At 41.3% G+C, this 19,845-nt stretch overlaps 1 protein-coding gene across 4 annotated transcripts in view; it reads right to left on the reverse strand.

Annotated features, from left to right (window-relative positions):
* Positions 1-15,300, reverse strand: part of PPIG (peptidylprolyl isomerase G) — a 43,119-nt gene extending 27,819 nt beyond the window's left edge. The window contains exons 1-2 of one of the 4 annotated variants that reach the window (XM_075529426.1): positions 15,147-15,293; positions 3,433-3,490 (exon numbers count right to left, since the gene is read on the reverse strand). The gene's annotated coding sequence lies outside the window, so the exon portion shown is untranslated. Of the gene's footprint in view, positions 1-3,432; positions 3,491-14,761; positions 15,023-15,146 lie in introns of those variants that run through there. The other 3 variants (XM_075529424.1, XM_075529422.1, XM_075529423.1) reach the window with 3 other exon arrangements.
* Between the last annotated feature and the right edge of the window lie 4,545 nt (positions 15,301-19,845).

Consider the following 19,845-nt stretch of genomic DNA (forward strand, 5'->3'; position numbering starts at 1 on the left):
CTTTCCCTGAAACCCTTAGTCTACTTGCAGTCCCTGTAGGTTTTATATACCAAAAAACAGAAAGACTTATAACATAACTTCAAAAGGGTGGCCCACACTGACATTGACTTAACACCTCTAAGACAAATCCTAAAATGAAAAAATAAAACAAAAATACAGAAAATGAAAAAAAAAATGTTGAAAACCAAATCAGGTCTAGCATGCATGCATCAGCAGGGGCATATTAACTGACCAAATTTAAATTGTTCCAGTCAGGTTTATCCCTTTGATCTTCTATACTCATCTTTTCAATGCACTCTGTTTAGTAACCACTTCCCTCCCCAATCCCTCAATTGTGGATGGAGGGAGATCACAGGAGGCGTATTTCCTATGTAGTTCCCACAATTGAGGCTGATACTAATCCCTCCTTTGATTTCAGATGATATGATTTACAATCCTTTAGTGTCCCATGAATTTTTTGAAGCCTGCTTTATAGTGCAGTAAAGTACATGCGGGTACTTTCTGATCATAACTAGCCGCTACACTCAGCTCAAAAGGCATCTTGTTTTAACTTAATTCGTTAGCACTCTGGCATTCAGACATATTCAAGTATGTCTCTGAAGCAATCCATTTTCATTTCTAATGTGACCTCTGAAATACTGAGGGCATAGGGTAGAGGATGGTATGGATGTTGTTAGACTGCCTTCCATGAAAATAATATGCAAGAGGGCTTAAGTAGAAGGCAAATGTTTTGAGAATGATGATGGCAACAAATGTACAAATGTGCTTGACACAATGGATGTATGTATGGATTGTGATAAGAGTTGTACGAGCCCCCAATAAAATGATTAAAAGAAAAGAAAGAAAATAATATGCTAAGTTCTGCTGCAACAGAACTATTTTATATTATTTCACTTTCCCAAATCACTTAGACTCACAATAATTATTTCATTTAAACTTAAACATGACGGTATCTTTGTTTCTTGGTCCTTTTACAGTGTATTTTAACAAAAACAAACCAAACCAAATAAAAAATACAACAATTTTAATATAAAGAATTCAGGCCAGTAGGCAGAACACAGGAACAAGCTTTGTTTAAATTGTGAACTGGGCTGGGAGATGGCTCAAAACAAACAAACAAAAACCCAGGTATGTCACAGAACCATGCTCCATAGGGTTTCTTTTTTAAAAATCATTTTATTGGGGACTCATACAATTCTTATCGTAATCCATACATCCATCCATTGTGTCAAGCATATTTGTAATTGGTTGCCATCATCAATCTCAAAACCTTTGCTTTCTACTTGAGCCCTTGGTATCAGCTTCTCATCCCCCCCACTCCGCTTCCTTCATAATTCATAAATTATTATTTTGTCGTACCTTACACTGTCCGACGTCTCCCGTCACCCACTTTTCTGTTGTCCATCCCCCAGGGAGGACGTTATATGTAAATCCTTGTAATAGGTTCCCCCTTTCAACCCTACCTTCCCTCCACCCTCCAGGTATCGCCACTCTCACCACTGGTCCTGAAGGGGTCATCTGTCCTGGATTCCCTGTTTCCAGTTCCTATCTGTATCATTGTACATCCTCTGGTCTAGCCAGCCAGATTTGTAATGTAAAATTGGGATCATGATAGTGGGGGGAGGAAGAATTAACGGAAAGTTGTGTTTCATCATGGCTATACTGCACCCTGACTGGCTCATCTCTTCCCGGTAACCCTTCAGTAAAGGGGTATCCAGTTGCCTACAGATGGGCTTTGGGTCTCCATTCTGCACTCACCCTCATTTACAATGATAAGATTTTTTTGTTCTTTGATACCTGATACCTTCAACGCCTTGTGGTCACACAGGCTGGTACACTTCTTCCATGTGGGCTTTGTTGCTTCTGAACTAAATGGCAGCTTGCTTATCTTCAAGCCTTTATGACCCCAGATGCTATCTATATCTTTTGATAGCTGGGCACCATCAGCTTTCTTCACCACATTTGCTTACGTACATGATCACTGCATTTGTCTTCAGTGATCATGTGGGGAAGGTGTGCATCATGGAATGCCAATTTAATAGAACAAATGTTCTTGCACTGAGTAGGTATTTGAGTGGAGATCCAGTGTCCATCTGCTGCCTAAATACTAAGCCTATAAATATATGCATGTAGATCTATTTCCCCAACAATTTAAATATATTTACATATGTACATGCCTATATTTAGACCTCTATAAATACCCTTTGTCTCCGAGTTCTATCCTCTATTTTCTTTGACTTTCCTCTTGTCCCACTATCATGATCAGCCTTCATTAGTGTTTCACTCCAGAGGGTTTCAATGGCTGATTCTTTGGAAATGGATTATCAGGCCTCATGAGGTGACTCTGAGTAGACTTGAATTACCAACCTTTCAGTTAGCAGCTGCACACTTAACTGTGCTTGTGATGAGAGTAAAATAAAATTTCTTAATATGGCTTTTCTATGTATGTCTCTAACTTCCACCAAATATTTTGTGGGACTATGCAAATAGGGAGTATATGACACTAACAGAGGGAATGGATTCATTTTTGTTACCTCTCTGGCTATAAGGATGAGCCACCTTTGAAGCAGCTAAAGAAAGCCCAGAACCCTTGGAATTGCATTCCAGATGTGTCTGAAGTGTCAGAAACCAGAGGCTAAGGGACCCAGGAAGAGGAGCTCTGCTGAGATCATGGCAATGTGAGACATAGCAACAAGAGGCAGAAGCCAAAGGACCACCAACATGGCTCAGAGGCTGAGGACTAGAGAGCTGCTGCTGTGACCAGTTTTGACTGTAACCTTAGTGTTAACTGATCCTAACTCGTGGTAATTTATTAACATCTCTAGTAACTTCCCATAATTTGAGTATTGTCTGTGAGTGGTCAATGCAAGAAATTATAGAACCCAGCATAGAAGTACAGTGCTGGGGAACTAACAACCAAAACATGGGGGAAGGGAGACAGCAGCAGATGGTGTAAGATATGAAAATAATAATTTATAATTTATCAAGGGTTCCCAAGGGTAGCAGGGGGAGGGGTGAGGGAGGGGAATAAGAGGTGCTGATACCAAGGGCTCAAGTAGTAAGAAAATGTTTGAAAATTATGTAACATGTGCTTGATACAACTGATTTATGGATTACTATAAAAGCTGTAAGAGCCCCCAATAAAACAATTTCTTTTTTAAAAGTAGAGTAATGTAGGAGGAAAGATTGAAGTTGGAGTAGGTAAATGGGTGGATCATGGAAACATATTTGGCCCCTGCCCCTTGGCAATGGGGAAGCCAGAGAAGGTCATTGCTGACTGCCATGTCACCCATGGGCTCTGAGAATATGGTTACTGGTAGACCATGGGAGGGTTGACTAGCTACAGTTAAATATTAGCGACACTCTGTGAGCATGGTGCACTACGGGAGAAAACACTGAATCAGGCTTAAAGGTAAGTAAAGCATTCCTTACCCTTGGTAAATGCGATTCTGGGCCAGATGCTGTCTTTGGAGTTGAAGACCAATGAGTTCTGAGTTCAAAGAGTTTACAATTTATATTATTAAAAACAAAACAAGATTCCACATGGGAGAATTATTTAACCTTTAAAGAGGGAAGATTAAGTTCCTGAAGAGTATACTGGGGCTCAGCAGGATCTTTAAGTACACTGAGAAATTAAACTAGAGCTGAGGGCAAAGACTTGCTCAGCATCTTTAACAGTTAAAAAATAAGTTAATGGCTGCTTCTTCAAGGTTCAAACCTCAATACTATATTAATTCCCTCACCCTGTGTGAACAATATCACTTATTGTTTAATACATTCAAAAACTAGTTGCCTATATCCTGGGCCTGCTTTCCCCAACATTCCTTCAATCATGTTATTTAAGGGTAAATATGAAAATTATTTTACAAAAATATTGTATGAAGCTACAAGACTGAGGGAGGTGGGCAGGGAGGGAGGGGGAAAAATGGAGCTGCTACCCCGGGCTCAAGTAGAAAGAAAATGTTTTGAGAACGATGGCAACAAATGTACAAATGTGCTTGACACAATGGATGTATGTATGGATTGTGGTAAGAGTTGTACGAGCCCCCAATAAAATGATATAAAAAAAGAAGAAGAAACTTTAAAATAGTTAAACAAAAAAAAGAAACAACCAGACTACACTATTAGTGTAGTGTTCATCCTCTGGTCTAGCCAGAATTGTAAGGTAGCATTGGGATCATGATAGTGTATATGGGGTGGGAGCAGGGGAGAGGATAGCATTTAGGAATTAGGGAAAAGTTGCATGTTTCATCGTTGCTACACTGCACCCTGACTGGCTCGTCTCCTCCCCGTGACCCTTCTGTAAGGGGATGGCCACTTGCCTGCAGATGTGCTTTGGGTCCCCACTCCACACTCCCCCTCATTCACAATGATATGATTTTTTCTTCTTTAATGCCTGATACCTGATCCCATCGACACCTCATAATCACACAAGCTGGTGTGCTTCTTCCATGTGGGCTTTGTTGCTTCTTAGCTAGATGGCTGCTTGTATATCTTTAAGACTCCAGACGCTGTATCTTTGGATAGCCAGGTACCATCAGCTTTCTTCACCACATTTGCTTACGTACCCACTTTGTCTTCAGTGATCGGACTACACTATTTTTAATGTGCAAACTTGTTTAAATATTTTTGAAATAATTTGTTGCAGAAACATAATGTACTTCATAAGACTTTAAAAATGTATTACATATTATAGATCATATACAAAGATGACTGAGTGCTGATTAAAAACAACAATCTATCTATCTGCACAGGAAAATGCAGACAAGTACACATAAAAATATTAACAAGTCATATCTGGGTGATAAAGCTATAGTTTTCCAATGTTATGCATTTTGTATGATTTTTTTTTCAGTGAGCTTACTTATCTATCTTTTTTCTTTTTAAAAAAATCATTTTTAGGGGCTCACACAACTCTTACCACAATCCACACATACATCAATTGTGTAAAGCACATTTGTACATTCACTGCCCTCATCATTCTCAAAACATCTGCTCTCCTCCTAAGCCCCTGGCATCAGCTCCTCATATTTTCCCCTCCCTCCCTGCTCCCTCCACCCTTCATGAACCCTTGATAATTTCTAAATTATTATATTGTCATATCTTGCACTGTCCGACGTCACTTTACCCACTTTCTGTTGTCCATCCCTCAGGGAGGAGATCACATGTGGATCCTTGTAATCAGTTCCCCCTTTCCAACCTACCCTCCTTCTACCCCCCCCATACTTATCTATCTTATGTATAGTCATCCAAAAAAAAGTAGATTCAAAAAGATATCCTATCCTAAATTTCTGAAGTCACATAAATTCATGAGGTCAGGTAGATTATAAATGGTAGACACTCATAGGTGATAGTGGAAACTAGGTCAGACTGGAACAACTACCTAATCTATGGGATCAGAATGCTATGCGGACTATCGCTCTGAAATGGACATTCCCAGATTGGTGACAGTTTTGCAAAAACAAAAATTAAAGTAAATAAATAGATTTGCAGCAATAATCTACAGGTTGTCACTCTGAAAACTGTAATTATATTCTAGCATTATTAAACAAATCATGAATTATTTCTTTATAAATTGCATAGACTTGGCTTTTCCTTAAATTGCATTTTTCAAAATTGTTTTCCCCCAAAAATGAAAAGTTCATCATATATGCCTGTATAATTTTATTATTCAGTGATACTAGAAATCATATCTATAAAGGAAATAAATATCAGCTCTCTTTCTAATTACTGGAGCCCTGATACCACGGCCAGATAAGTGTTGAACTGCTAAGCAGGGTCTGCAGTTCCAACCCACCAGTTACTCCTTAGGAGTAAGAGGAGGGAATTTTTCTCCATATACATTTAGCCTCAGAAACCCTAATAGGGTCATCATGAGTTGCAATCAAATTGATGGCGGTCGGTGTTGGTGTTTCTACTCAAATAAAACCTACTCTTTTCACCCACAGAAGTCCATACAGTCAAGGGAGACTTGGGGTCATGATAGTGGGGAGTGTGGGAGCACTAACGAACTAAGCAGTGGTTCTCAACCTTCCTAATGCCGTAACCCTTTAATACAGTTCCTTCCCAACCAAAAAAGCATTTTCATTGCTACTTCATAACTGTAATTTTGCTACTGTTATGAATCGGGCGACCCCTGTGAAAGGGTCATTCAAGCCCCAAAGGGCTCACGAACCACAGGCTGAGAACGCTGATCTAGTTGATAGGCGGGATAAACAATTCAGGGGAGAAAGCAACAGTTCGGACAGTTCTAGGAGGACACATGAGAGGGGAAGGCAGGGGAAAGGAAGGCGGGTACCAACAAACCCAGAGACAAGGGAACAAGTGATCTAAAATGGATGGCAAGGAGTGTAGGATGTCCGGTGGGACTTGATCAAGTGCACGGTAGCTGAGAGGAATTACTGAAACCCGAATGAAGGTCAAACATGCTAGTGGGACCAGAGGAAAAGAAAGTAAAGAGGAAATAGGGCAAAGGACATTTATAAAGGTCTATATACAGGCATGTACATATGCTGCTTCTATTTGTGGTAAATATTTGCATTTTCCTTCTTTGACAGGTTTTCGCCTCACACAGGTCCCAGCTCTTGCAGGTCACTTACTGACTCATACATTATAATTGTAATAGATCTATATTATTTTTAATGACAATTTAAAATGACACTTACTAAAGGTAAAGAGTACAGTGGAGCAAATATCCTCTTCCCTCTCTAGTCAACAGCCAAATACAGTAATTATTTTGTTTCAGTCTTTTTATAAATCATTTCCTGACTTTAAAGGCTTGTAGGTTACATGTTATTTTGTATGCACTGTTGTATAACTATATATTTGAGTATAAGCCAACCCTAATATCAACCAAGGCACCTAATTTTACCACAAAAACTGCATAAAAGGAGGGAGCGGGGAAGGAGGGGGGACAATGAGGAGCTGAAGCCAGGGGCTTAAGTGGAGAGCAAATGTTTGGAAAAGGATGAGGGTAATGAATGTACAAATGTGCTTTACACAATTGATGCATATATGGATTGTGATAAGCTACATAAACCCCCAATAAAATGATTTTTTAATGCATAAAAAATGTGCTGAAAAACTAGGCTTGTACACAAGTACATATGATAACTTGTTCTTATTAAAAACTCATGGGTATTTCCCAAATTTAAATTATTTTAAACTCACATATTACCATTTTAAATATTTTGATATAAATTCTATCTTTTACTCCTTTTCTGTGAGTGCTCATATACGTAAAATTGGAATTTTATAGACAATAGCTTACTAATCTGCATTTATGGAAAATATACTATGACTATTCATGAAATCAACTTAGATATTTTTCAGTTTTATTTTGGAAGGAACTTGAATAAATCAAATGTTCATCTGGTAGAAAACTGAAAAGACACACAAGGTTATGCAGCACATATATCTTCCTTTTCTCTCCCAGTTTTCTCTTACACCTGATACTTCTGTATCATACTAGCAAATAGGAAGTTTCAAAAATTCGTGGAAATCAGAATTAAAAAATGAGCTTTCCCATGAACTTTATGAAGCTCCCTCATATACACTTTCCCCCCCTCCTTTAAAAACACACAACGAAAGCATAACACACACACACACACACACACACACACACACACACATATACCTTGCTGCTGCTTTTGTTTTTTTTAAGCTTAAAATGTCGGGGGTGTTACTGTAGTTGTCATGGTCCTTGATTTACCCATGAACAGAGGCCCGAGCACAGCCCAGTCCTGTAACATCCTGTAAGCCTCTGGTCTTTGCAAACCAGACTGCTGTGATCTGTAACATTTTCACTGGCTAATTTTCAGATGCCGCTAGTTTGCAAGTTTTTCTTGCAAGTCTGTCTTAGTCAGGGAAGCCTATTTATCATCATAACAACACCGATAGCTTTGCTGACAAACATGGTGGTAGCCGGGCACCCGGTAGGTACATGGGCTGCAAACCAAACAAAATTCTCCTACAAAGGAGGCTAGAAATCTACCACTAACCAGATTTTTGAATGTCCTAATGTTTATAACTGTACACAATGAACACTACTGATGTACTATGATGTGTACAAGCATACCCTGATGGATATTTATGTTTATAGGCTCTTATTGCTATAGCAATACACATAGCCCTGCACATAAAACAAAACACACAGAGGGCACAGTCAAGGGCACTTCCTCAAAAACCACTCAACGCCATGGATTCCATTTTGACTCACAGTGATCTATGGATGGGGTAAAACTGCCCCTGTGGATTTCCAAATCTGTAAATCCTTATGAAAGTAGAAAAACCTCATCTTTCTCCCCCTGAGAAACTGGTAGATGAACTGCTAACTTTGTGATTAGCATCCCAACACATCATCACTACAACATCAGAGCTCCTTGGATAATCCCTAGACACAACCAAAGACCTCATAGAATTGATTTGCTAGATTTGATGGCTTGGCATGATAGTCTCATGGGCAACTAGGTCAACTGGCATAACACAGCTCATAAAGATAACGTCCTACATCCTAGACTGGTGAGTAGCATCTGGGGTCTTAAAGGCTTGGAAATGGCTGTTTAAGATACAACTGGTGCTCATGTGTCTAGGGTAAAAGAGACTGAAGAAAGCCAAGAGTAAAAAAAAAATTTTTTTTAAAGCCAAAACTCAATGAAGAAACACGTCTACAGGACTGATAGCCTCCATGAAGCCTTACCTACTTTGAGACCAGAACTAGAAGATGCTTGCTCACCCTTCCCAACCATTCTGACAGGGGACACAATAGCTGATCCCAGATAGAATGGGAGAAAAAATTTTTTCAAAAAAAGGCCACTTACAGGACTGCTTGAGACTTGTGGAACCTTGTAGATTATCACTCTAGGATGCCCTATAAACTAGGAATGTAAAATACTCCTGATGGCCAAAGATGGAGTGGCTAATACAAGAGATAATGCCATCCATGTAAGTACTGCGCCCTGGAGGACAACAGCATGAAACAAAATGTTACTAAGATGAACTGTGGAATTTTCCACCCAAATTACAATTTTAAAAATAGAAAATGGGCCAATTTTATGACACGTAAACTACTTTTCTATTAAAAAGAATGTTCATTTATTAGTAATTCAGACAGAGAATTCAAACAAAAGCGTAAGTCAAAAAGTATTATGTCCAGGGTTCCAATAGATATACATCAGCTGAGGCACCGAATTTTAACACAAAAACTGCATTAAAAATGAGCTGAAAAGCTCGGCCTATACTCAAGTACATATGCTATGTACAGGGTTATCCCAAACAAAAGGAGTTGAAACACATTTCTGCAATGAATGAGCAGCTGCAGACAAGTTCTCTTCTTGTTATACGTGTCTGTGTTAATTTTGATAGCAGCCTTAAAAGGGGGAGGGAGCTGGATGATACCTTGTGAATGTATGTGCTGCAGCGAAGCCTGTAGTTGTACCTGATGCTGCCTGTCTGGAGAATAAACCTGGATGGTTCTGCCTCCAAAAAAGGGGGGGTGTGTCTAACCAAAGCAACAGCTTCCAAGGGGATCTGCTAGCCAATAAAATTCAAGACAGCAGGTCAGCTTAGAAAGTTAAGGGAAAGAACTTCTGGGACTCTAAAGGAGTAATCTTGATAGAATTTCTCAAACTCTACAGCCCAGATCCTGTCCTTTCAGACTTCTTTTTGTTCCTAAAATTCAAGGAATATTCCAAAGGACAACAATTTGAGTCCTCTGATAGTCAAGATTGCTAATTGGATATAAATCAGAGAATACCGAATTCTCTGGAAACACCATCTTCAGAAGTATACAGATTTTGATATGTCCAGAAATAATTAGCTTTACATGTGTTGCCCAATGAAATTCCAAATGAACAAAGAATTGATGTCATTAGATTCTGTTGGCGAAGAATATTAAGTATAATGGGGTGCCAGAAGAATAAACAAATCTGTCTTGGGGGAAGTACAGTCAGTCAGAACGTTCCTTAGAAGCTAGGATGCCCCCCAGAAGAATTTATTTCAGAGGATAGCACTGAATCTGCAGCCCTGGGAAAGAGACATGTCTGATCAGAGCACACGGGAGCAAATGAAGGGGGAGGAAGAGAGAGTGGAGCACAGCCTGGACCACCAAGCATTGAAGATGATGTTCCCAATCAGAGCAGCCAGTCCACAGAGAAGACCACTTGGCCAGCCCCACTATGAGACACGACATCCCTCACTGACCAATAGCTCTACAACGGACAACACTAGAGACACAGTGTGGGAATTCTGCCCAATCTGATTCCACCACACCGAGGCAAAACACTAAGGGCGTGTAACAGAACAGCAAGGGGAACAGAGCAATAAAGTCCCCAGGGAATACTAAAAATAGACTTTGGGGCCAAGGCTTGGTGCCCCAACAGACTGGACTGGAAAACACTCCTAAAGGCCAACAAACAGTCCTTGAACTAACTACAAACTTTTCTTTCTTGTTGTTGTTTTGTTGCTTGGTTTTGCTCTGTCATGTTTTTGTGCATGTTACTATCTCTGCAGGTCTGTCTAAGTAAGATAGACTGGATGAACAATTGGAAGAGAAAACAACATGACCGACAGTTCGCGCAGGGGGGGGGGGGGGGTATGTGGGAGAGGGGGGAAAAAGGAAGTGGTGTTAAACCCAGGGACAAGAGATCAACAAGTGATCCCAATCGGTGGTGAGGAAGATGTAGGAGGCCTGGTAGGGTGTGAACAGGGTAATATAACTGAAAGGAATTACTGAAACCCAAATGAAGACTGAGTATGATAGTGGGACAAGAGGAAAGTAAAAGGAAATAGAGGAAAGAGCTAGGAGGCAAAGGGCATTATAGAGGTCTAAATAAAGGCATGTACATATTTAATATATTTATATACGAGGATGTAGAAATAGATTTATGTGAATATATGTATAGGTTTGGCATTAAGGTAGCAGATGGACATTGGGCCTCCACTCAAGTACTCCCTCAATGCATGAATACTTGGTTTTATTAAACTGGCATTCCATGATGCTCACCTTCCTGACACAATCACTGAAGACAAAGTGGGTGCAAAAGCAAACGTGGTGAAGAAAGCTGAAGGTGCCCAGCTATCAAAAGATATAGCATCTGGAGTCTTAAAGGCTTGAAGGTAAACAAGCAGCCATCTAGCTCAGAAGCAGCAAAGCCCACATGGAAGAAGCACACCAGCCTGTGTGATCACCAGGTGTCAATGAGATCAGGTATCAGGCATCATCAGAACAAAAAAATCCTATCATTGTGAATGAGGGGGAGTAGAGTGGGGACTCAAAGCCCATCAGTAGGCAGTTGGACATCCCCTTACGGAAAGGTTGCGGAGAAGAGATGAGCCAGTCAGTATGCAGTGTAGCAACAATGAAACATACAACTTTCCTCTATTTCCTAAATGCTTCCTCTCCTCGCCACCCCACCCCCCTTATCGTGATCCCAATTCTACCTTACAAATCTGGCTAGATCAGAGGATGTACACTGGTAAAGATAGGAACTGGAAAGATGGGCAATCCAGGGTAGATAATCCCTTCATGACCAGTGGTGAGCGCAGCAATACCGGGAGGGTGGAGGGAGGGTGAGGTGGAAAGGAGGAACCGATTACAAGAATCTACATATAACCTCCCTGGGGGACGGACAACAGAAAAGTGGGTGAAGGGAGACAGTCCTCGGACAGGGCAAAATATGACAAAACAATAATTTCCGTCACTATGAATAAGAACTGACTGGATATCCTCTAACAATAATCTTTGTAGAAGGTCTTCCATGAAAGAGCCGATGGATTCAAATGGCTAATCTTCAGGTGGGAGCTGAGCTCTTACCACTGCACCACACTATGGCCTTTCTATGACCATTACAACTCAACTCATTGTGCTCCAGTCAATGCTGACCCATAGCAACTTTATAGGACACAACAGAACTGCAGCTATAGGTTTCTGAGGCTGTAACTAGTTATGAGAGTAGAAAGTCCCATCTTTCTCCAAATGAGCAGCTGGTGGCTTCAAACTGCAGGTCTTTTAGGCCACAGCCCAATGCGTAACCACTATGCGTAACCAGGGATCCCATCATGGCTTAATCATGAAAGTTTCAAGCTAAAGTTTAAAAGTAACTAAGTAACTCACAGTAGCTTCAATCATTTAAAAAAAAATCATTGAGTTAAAGAATGATTCATGTTTTAAATAGTAATTTTAATATTGAAATTGTTTATATGTATAATTAATATTAACCAATTAAATTTAGTGTTGCCTTCAATTCAGGAGACCTGGTTCAATCCCGTGCCAATCCAACCCTAGGGCAGCCTCCACTTAACTGTCAGTAAAGGGTTGCATGTAGTTGTGATGCTGAAAAGGGTTCAGCAGAGCTTAAACTAGTTAGAAAGGGCTGATGAACCACTTCTGAAAAGCCAACCACTGAAACCATCTGGATCCCAACGGTCCAGTCATACTGACTGTGGAGTAGCCATGAGTCAGGGGCTGACTTGAGGACAGCCAACAAAAAGTTCAGTGAAAGATTGATGATCATTCTATGCCACCACTCTCAAACTAACTCAAAATGCACAAGCTTTCCTTTCTGCTGTAGAAAGTACAAGATCCCAGTTATTGCAGCCTCTGCTTAGTATGTGTAACACTGCATATACTAAATTTCTAAGTGTAACTTTTCCCCTACAAAAATACACTTGATATGGGGATAACTGCACAACTCATTGTAATATGTTTAAAGCATTGAATTATATGCTAACTATATGTCCAAACTTAAATAATCTGAGTTCTTATGGAGATTTGATGAGGGGATTTAAAATTTGGGGGGGGGGGGGGAAATCAATTATTGTTTAACTCCATTTTCCCACAAGATAAAGCTCTCATGCATATGAACTAAACTGAGGCAATTAGAACTGAAATTCAGTGCTAATATTAAAACTAACCAAAATACCCCAATGTGGAAGATATGTAACAATCTCAAGTCATGTGAATTTAACTGGTACTCATTATGAGACCTTACTTATTCGAATTCTAAAAATAGACAATGCATTACCCTGAACTACTCTATTAGTAAAATAATAGGGAAAAAATTCAACATGTAATTCCTGAGACAACTACTGAAAGAATAAAAACATGAATAATTAAGATTAAAAATCCTCTTTAAAAATAATACAAATATGCCAGTGATGAATAAAACTATTCTATCCTCTATTAAGGAATGTCTATTACTTTCATTTTGCATAACATAAGGCATGCTGTCTCACCAAAACAAAAATCCCTAATTTAAAATATCAAAAAGACAGTAAGTAGAGACCACAGATACAGCAAGACCATAACTCCCAAACAACAAAAATAACGATCTTTACATAAATATAACATATCCTCTTCACTTGGTTCATAGAACTTCAGAGTTCTGAGTCAAAAGCAATTTTACAGATAGTTTCAATAAACCTGAGTATTTCTCAATCAAGCCTTGGTGCATGCGGTTTACGGCAGGGGAATTTGTGATTTGTTAAAGAAATAATCCCATTGCCAACATTAAAAAGAAAAGAGCTGGAGCAATTGCTAAATGGGTATGTCATCCTGTACGTAGAAAACCTGACGATCCACTGAATGAGACCTTCTCGATTCTAGCCTTATTTCAGAACTGATACAAGATAAAAAACGATCACAACAGTATCACTGTTATGAACTAGCAATTACTGTCCACTAACGTATTTTTTTCTTATCTGGTGTTAGCTACTAAAAGTTTCAAGACACCTCCCGGTCCCTCCACCCACTAATCCGTTTTTCAAAGCAACTAACTGCTTCTAGGCTATATCCGTGATCACTACTGCAAAAACTTGGAACTGCAATCATGATGTGACAATACATTAAAATCAATACAAAAAGGGAGCTTGTGTACAATTGCCAAAACGACGGGGACTTCATTCAAAATGTCCTTGACTTAGCTCTTCGAACGACTTAAAAAGACTCCCTGCCTTGAAGTCGACTCCAACTCACAGCGACCCTGTAATGATGGAAGTAGTACCCCAGTTTCCCAAGGGTGTTACGTCCTTACGGAAGCAAACCGCTACGTACTCGGACAGTGACTGATGAATTCGAATCGCTGATCTTCTGGTTAGCAGGCGAGAACTTAACCACTACACCACTAGGACTCACTTTAAACGACTAAAAAACCTACACCCACTACTATCCGGTGGAGTCAAACTCACAGAGACCCAATAATAGGGTTTCCAAGACTGTAAATCTTTACGGGAGAAGCCTGCTTCAGTTTACTTCCACAGGGCTCCTGGTGGAGTTGAACCACAAACCGTACGATTAGCGGTGCAAGGTTGCAACCATAGCGCCACCAGGGCTCGTTTAAAACACTAAATCTAAGTCAAATTCACAGTCTCCTCCCCTTCTGGCAAACGGAGCTCCGAATCCATCACTTTCCTCCCGAGGAAGAATTTCAATCTCCTCCAGAAAGGCCTTCGCCACTCAAGCTCGCTGGCTTCTCCGGAACAAGTGGAAGAACTTCAAGACAGGTCGAGGATAAGAGCCCGAGTTTGAGTCTTGAGAAAATGTTCAGCCAAACGAACTGTGCCCCGTGCCACTGACCTACGCACTGTAGCCGCGGTTTCTGAGAAGGGCAGACCCGAGGAGGAAGAAAGCTTACCTTCAGTCCCAACCCTAAGGATTCAGGTTCCCCTCCCGGCCCTCCCAACGCGAACCTGACAGGACCTTAGCCTGCGCGTCCTGCGATCCCCTCAACCTTTCCACCTCCCCTACAACCGTGCTCACGCTTACGGTTCTGAAGCACCCCAAATCACCCAGGCTCCCCGGAATTCAGGCCGCCGTCGCTGCCGCCATATTACAGCTTGTGCGGCAAAATGCGTCAGGAGGGGAGGTGTGCGCCCGAGTGGAGAGGGCGGGGGCTGGCGGGGCGAAGAACGTTTCCCCGGCCCAGGAAATTCGACCGGACGCCTCCTCCCGCTGCAACGACGGCAAACCCAGCGGCACGGTCCTCAGCCGCCGCCCTGGGCCCGGGCAGCTCCGACAGCTCGAGGGCAGAGGCAGTTAGCTCGGCCGGGCCCGCCGCGACAGCTCCGCCCCTCCTGCTAGGCCTGACTCCTGGCGTGAGTCGGGCTGGGCCGCGGGACGCGCCGAACCTGCCGCAGCCTCCGCCGCCTACCTGCACCGGTACAGTCTCCTCGTCCGGGGTCCGGGCCTCTACCGCGCTTCAAATCTGCCGCCGCCAGAAAAGGCGCTAAAGTCTACTAACCGCCTCCCTCCCCCACAGCCCCGGCCCGGCGTGGAGGGATGTCGTCGCGCCGGAAGTGCGTCACAGGGTGATTGCGCTACTTCCCGGCGGCCCCTGCTGACGTCATCGGGGCGCCCCCTGGAGTCCCAGAACTTGAGGGCTTGTTAAAGACAGTCTGTGTGCTTTACGTGTGGGTTAACCCGTCACCCGCAGAATGCCTATCGTTCCCGAAATGGAGGGCTTCGCCTAATAAAGACTTAGGGACCCTCTGCCAGGGATTTGGAAAGAAAGCCCCACTCCAAGCCACGTCCGGTTCAGCTCTCAGATCCCACTCTCTGGGCCACGTTCTGAACCACCAGAAACAAACACGCGTGCTGTTTGCGGACACAAGAAGGAATTTTTTGGAAAGCGATGTACTTGATGGGGTTTGTGTTTGTTTGTCATGTTTACTGCAACCCGATGGTACATGTTGTTCTCTGTTTTCGAGGGAAAGAAAATGTGCGGCTCAGGGAGGCTGTGTCTTCCCTCCCAAACCACTGTTCATTAATACCAGAGCAAATCTGTCGACAAAATCTCGCCTGGGGCACAAAGAATGGCCCTGTATTATGTTAGAAGTAGATGTCCTATGCTGTTTCCTACCTTTCTCCTTCTCTCCCCATGATGACCCTACTCTTCCCTTTGACTTCCCCTGAGGCATCCTGTGGGAATGTAGGGTGTTGTGTTTTACAAGAACTAGTGGCTGCTGTTGTTAAAGGCTCTGGCGTGAGTTCCAGAACTAGCTAGAGGACTTACATTCTTCTTGTATAAAAAAAAAATAATCAATTATGAACTGTAGCCCAAAGTAAACAATACTATCAACATTCTTGCTTAAGTCATTTGCCCTATTGCCTATGAGCAACAACATACGCTGCCTAAGGATTAACTATGTAGTGGGACGATCAATTTTGTAATACTTTCCAAAAATTCTGACTTTTAGTAAGTACTTCTGTGGAAATTTTTCTTTTTATTTTAATGATCTTTGAATGGACAAATTTCTGCGCTGACTTTTTTAATGTCGGGGGATCTTTTCCTTCTTACACATTATTTCTATTTTTTGTCTGAATACTATTATCTTTTTACCCTTACCACCTTAGTGCAATTTAGTTTTTATTGTGTTCTGTTGGGTCTCCCAGCTGTGAAGCACAGGAGGAGTGGATGTATAATGAGAACAACTGATACAAGGGGTTATAGGGAATGCAAGGGGCGGGGTTACATGATAGGGAGGATCAGGGGATTTGGGTAAATAATGACGGTGGGAGGGGAAGGGGCACTAGAACAGATTATGGTTGCATAACTCATGTTAGAGGCAATTTAACCATGGGAGTGGGGGACGCTCAAATTGATGTGGGAGTGATAGTACAATTCTCCTTGATATGATTGAATGATTTAACAATTAAGTTATATGATAGGTAAGTTACTTGCCAATAGAACTGTTGGAAAAAATAATATGAAAAAAATCATTTAAAATAATAATAAGAGAAAAAAAGAATATGATAAATGTGTGCTTTTTCTATGTTTCTTTATTTGGTTAAATTAAAAATTCACACTCTGTTGGGGCTTAACTCTGTTGAAATGTCATTGGTCTGTGAAACCTCACATTTCCCAAACTGATTTGACATGGGTTTATTGTTCCAAGAAAGAAGCCGTGAGATGAAGATTTAAATTTGGCTTTCTGTGTCGTTTCTGAAAATTGCCTGAGCAATTAAGTTACTCTTTGTCTTTCTAAAACAGCCAGGCAAATGGGCTACATAGCTCCACATGAGTAGAATGAGCTTCAGGATGCATGACAAGCATGATGCAGTCATGCATATTCATTGGCTGTACTTATTCATCAAGCACCTGATGACTGGAAGACCCTGGAGCTTGAAGCTCTTTGGGGCCTCTTGGTTTGATGAGAACATCCCTGAATGGAAAGGGTGATACCTCTCTGGGGCAGCAGAAGCTCTTCCAGACCCTGCTGCCCTTCACTTGTGTCCTTTCTGATGATCATAAATGGATAACTGTAAGAATAGGTAATACTACAACCAAACCAAGCCCACTGTATTCCACTCAGTTCCAACTCAGCAACCTTATGTAAGGTTTCTGAGACTAAATCTTTACAGGAGCAGCCAGCCTCATCTTTCTCCCATGGAGCTAATGGTGAGTTTGAACTTCCTGACCCTTCTGTTAGCAGCCCAATGCCTGACCTACAGTGTCATCAGGGCCCTTTAAGTGTAGGTAATATTCTCTTTAAGTTTTTAGAGCTATTATAAGAAAGATAGTGAACCTATAAAGGGCAATGAGTCATCGGGTAGATTTATGTAGACTGGGTGGCTGGGTAATAGAGAAAGGCTTATATAAGCCTCCTCTAGTTTGTGACTTAGGGATGACAGAGACAGACAGAGAGACTGGTAGAGAGAACACAAGCACAAGACAGGCCAGCTGGTCTAGAATATGAAGAACAATGTGCAGACTCCTGAAGCTATGACTTGTTCCCATTAACCTACTGTGGCAGTTACATAATCTGTTAACTTGAGTGAAGGGGTGGAGTCTAGCCTGTCAATCAGGTCTCAGCTTGATGACCTCACTGGGAGGTGCTATGGAGATAAATAGCTCACTGAAGGCCAGACCCAGTCTCTCTGCCTTCCCTTTCCTGCTGTTGAGACACTCCGAGAGCTGGAGGAGACCTGTGGAAACCTGTGTCAGCATTGAGATGCTTCCACTGCCACTGGATCCACAAGACTTTCTACCCACTGGCCGGTGATCTTCCTGCATTTGGTATCATTGCATGTACTACATGAGTCTAAAGAATTTATGAACTAGTATCGGACATATGGGCTGGGATGTTTTCTTAATCTTCAATTGCTCTTTTATATAAAACTCTTCTTATACACATGAGTGCCTATGAATTTGTTTCTTTAGTCAACCTGGATGAACACACCTGCCCTCAGCTGACCAGGGATTTTTTTCCAGCTCAGAAAGCTGGGGTGAGGTCTGAGTTAACCCTAAGTGGTTAGGGTCAAAGTGGAGAGTTGCCGTGCAAGTGGCTGGCAACAAGGAGTGGAAATGTGGGAAGGTGAAGGCTACATCCATTTCCAGTGGACATTAGATTCATGCTGATTCTTGCCACAAGGTGATAAAGGTGTTAAAGGTAGTGTTTTCCTACCTTGCCCTTTTTGTAATGTAATTGGCAAATTCAATCTAACAGAAGCTATAATTAAAGTTGTGTATTGGTTTGGTTGGCCTTGATTCTTAGGGGTTCAGCAGTTATGCAGTGATGTAATTTGGTAATTAAATAATGATGTAGCAGTCAGCCTATATTTTGCGATCTGATGTGGCTATCCTTTATTTTTGCATAATTCAAGTTTTCTCATAATGACCTGGTCTTTGGTACCTAACTATGTTGACTAGTGGACAGTGGGAGTGTTTTACACTTTGTCCTTTTATGTCTGGTTTATTCCACTCAGCTTCATGTTTTCAAGGTCCCCTTCATAGCAAGTATCAGAACTTCATTTCTCCTGATGGCCACATAATATTCCATTGTAGGGATATGAGGAGCAAGGTGGCATAGTGGTTAAATTGGTCAAATGCTAACCAAAGGTTGATGGTTTGAACTCACTAGCCACTGTGCTCTGCGAGAGAAAGATGCGGCAGTCAGCTTCCATGAAGATTTACAATCCTGGAAACCCTGAGGAGCAGGCCTACTCCCTCCTCTAGGGTTTCTATGAGAGTCAGAAGCAACTTGACAGCAGTAGGCTTAGTTTTTGTTTGATGCATGGGTATATTACATATGACTTATCTATCTCTTCTTGGACCATTCGATTGCTTCCACAGTTTACCTATTGTTAATAATGCTACGATGAATATTAGTATACAAGTATCTTTAAATCTTTGCTTTGACTTCTTTTTGGTAATACCCAGGAATGGAATTCTGGGTTTAACTTTTTAAGTAACCTCCAAATTGTTCCAAAGGAGGCAGTTCTATTTACATTCTCACCAGCAATGCATGCGGATTTTAATTTATCCAAATTGTTGGCAACACTTGTTGTTTTCCATTTTTCTGATCATAGCCATCAGAGTGGGTGTGAAATAGTATCTCTTTGGGGTTAATGACATATAATTGGGTGTAGTTGGCGCTTGAATGGCATTGAACATGTGCTTATACCTGTTCGGGCGCCTTCTTTGGAGAAATGTGTGTTTAAGTCCTCTGCTCATTTTAAATTGGGTTTTATATTTCTTTGTTGTTGAGTTGTGGGATTTAAAAAACATATTCTAAATAATAAACACTTATAGATATGATTCTCAAATATTTTTTTCTATTCTGCAGCTTGTCTCTTACTTTATAAAGTCCTTTGATGCAGAGAAGTTTTTAATTTTGATGAAGTTCAATTTATCTATTTTGTCTTTTGTTGCTCATGGTTTTTGTGTCATAGCCAAGACTCTGTTGTAAAAATCTAGACGCCCTTACGCACAACAAAATACCTCGTGGGCTTTGGGTCTTTAGAGGTTTCAGGTCATAGTTTGGTGGGGCATCACACCTAATTGCTCTATTGTGCTTAGTGCTTCTTTTAATTTCCTAGTTTGTTGCATAGTGCCTTGGATCTTGCAATCA

This window comes from Tenrec ecaudatus, chromosome 13 (genome assembly GCF_050624435.1).
Source record: "Tenrec ecaudatus isolate mTenEca1 chromosome 13, mTenEca1.hap1, whole genome shotgun sequence".
Lineage (NCBI taxonomy): Eukaryota > Metazoa > Chordata > Mammalia > Afrosoricida > Tenrecidae > Tenrec > Tenrec ecaudatus.